Source organism: Myotis davidii, unplaced genomic scaffold (genome assembly GCF_000327345.1).
Source record: "Myotis davidii unplaced genomic scaffold, ASM32734v1 scaffold170, whole genome shotgun sequence".
In the NCBI taxonomy this organism is placed as follows: Eukaryota; Metazoa; Chordata; class Mammalia; order Chiroptera; family Vespertilionidae; genus Myotis; species Myotis davidii.
Window position 1 is genome coordinate 1,836,746 of NW_006282528.1, and position 2,376 is coordinate 1,839,121.

Below are 2,376 nucleotides of genomic sequence, written 5' to 3' on the forward strand. Positions count from 1 at the left end.
CGGCCCGGCCCTGGTCACGGGTGTGCGTGTGTGTGTGTGTGTGTGTGTGTGTGTGCAACCTCCTGCCTGCGCTTTCCTTCGGGGCTCAGGGGGCTGATAAGATGGGGTGGCGCCTGGAATAGGCACCTCCTGGATTCAGGGGGACGGTCTCCATCTTCTGAAACATGGCCCCCCGGCACTCAGAGCCCCACCGCCGCCCCCTGATGCGCAGGGCCCCAGAACCTCAGGTTGAGATCCGCTCCTTCCTTTACTTCATTCCCGCTCTGACCTGACCCCTCGGGCTCTGACCTGACCCCTCGGGCTACCTCAGCGTCAGGGAGGAGCTGGTTAGGACGTGGGCCCTCCACCCTCCACCCCCCGCCCTGAGCACGTCTCCGCCAGGAGAGCGGGGCCCACGCACGCGACCTGGCCCAGCCTCCGCTTTCAGTCACACTCAGCCTCCCCTCCGAGGCCCGAATGTTCTGGACGAGTGACAGCCACAGCGGGGACGCAGCTTGAAGCCAGGCACCGGCCGGTGCGAGCGCAGCGCGGAGCCAGCCATGCTCCATGGCCAGGACGCCGGCACCTGGCACCTCCGTGGCTCACGCTCTGTTCCCAGCAAAAGGCGGGAGGGGAGGCCGGTGTGAAAAGAGGCCAAGCTGCTGTGTGGGTTGCTCTGTGCCTCTGTCGGGCGTAACTGCACTTAGAGTCGTTTCCTGCTGGTCTCCGGTGCACAGACGGGTTTGCCGAAACAGCTGGTTTGTGATTCAAACAACTGTTTTCAAAATTCACGGCAGTGAAGTCGTGTGTGTGTGTGTGTGTGAGTGTGTGTGGTCTGTGCACGCGCGTGTGTGTGAGTGAGTGTGTGTCTCTGTGTGTCTGTGTGAGTGTGTGTCTGTGTGCGTGTGTGGCTGTGTCTGTGTGCATGTGTGTGTGAGTGTGAGTGTGTGTGTGTGAGTGAGTGTGTGTGTGAGAGAGAGTGTGTGACAGTGTGTGTGTGAGTGTGTGAATGAGTGTGTGTGTGAGAGTGTGTGTGTATGTGAGTGTGTGTGTGTGTGTGAATGAGTGTGTGTGTGTGAGCGTGTGTGAGTGAGTGCGTGTGTGAGAGTGTGAGTGTGTGAGTGTGTGTGTGAGTGTGTAAGTGTGTGTGTGAGTGTGTGAGTGAGTGTGTGAGTGTGTGTCTGTGCATGTGTGTGTATGTGTGAGTGTGTGTCTGTGTGTGCATATGTGTGTGTTTGTGTGTGTGTGAGTGTGAGTGAGTGAGTGTGTGTGTGTGTGTTGCATTTGTGTCTTTCACGTTCCTACTCATAAGTTGGGACTTAGATTTGTGAAATCAGGGCCCTTTGTTAGAAACCCAGGATGACAGCAGAGTAAAATGCTCAATAAAAGAGAAAAACTACCACCAAAGAGCAAACAAAACCAACCCCCGACCCAGAACCAGATAAAGAAGGGCAGGTGGCCGCGTTTCCTCCCCGGCCTTTCCTATGTGCATCTCTTTCTTACATGCCGTGGCCTCGGCCCATTAAAGTTGCCCTTCAATCTGTGCATAATTCAAGGAGCGGGGAGGGAGGAGCGGGGACGGAGGGAGAGGCGATTTGCAGGGACTGTGACAGCGCGGGACGGAGAGCACGGGCAGATGGAGAGCGGCTGGCGCTCCCTGCCGCTGTCACTCATGTCCCGGTCACCGCCTGGGACACCCTCCAGCCTCATCTTCAGCCACACATGTCCGTGTGGGCACCAGGCACGGTTCCGTGTGCTCTGAGAAGGACCGGGTAAACGTTTCCCTCCTGGCTGACCGCGCTCAGAAACGGTGGAGAGGCCCGGCCTGGACGCCTGTGCCCCTCACGGGGATTGGCGGTTAAGGCTCCAGCGCACTTTCCTCGCTGCTTTGAACAGCGAAAGCCCTTGTCGGGGAAACTGGCTCCCCGCCTCCCGTGGGGGCGCGGAGGGTGAAGGGGAAACTCCGGACACAATTGCAATAAATTCACACTAAGCGGAGGGCCCGTGAGGGTAAAACCGGCCCCAGGAACCAGCAGCAAAACAACGAAGAAACAGAGAGAGAAAGCTCACCCGCTCGCCCCGCCCCTGACAACACAGAGTAAGACAACGGGGACGCGAGGAGGCAAAGGCCCCGTCGCCAGCAGAGAGGTGCTTCAGCGTCACCGGCCGCACAGCCCAGTCGTTGAGCATCGACCTCTGAACCGGGAGGTCAGGGTTCGATTCCCGGTCAGGACACAGGCCCGGGTTGCGGGCTCGATCTCCAGTGGGGGACGTGCAGGAGGCAGCCAATCCATGATTCTCTCTCATCATGGATGCTTCCGTCTCCCTTTCCCTCTCCCTTCTTCTCCCTCTAACGTCAATAAAAAGATATTTTGAAAAGAAAGAGAGATGTGCTTC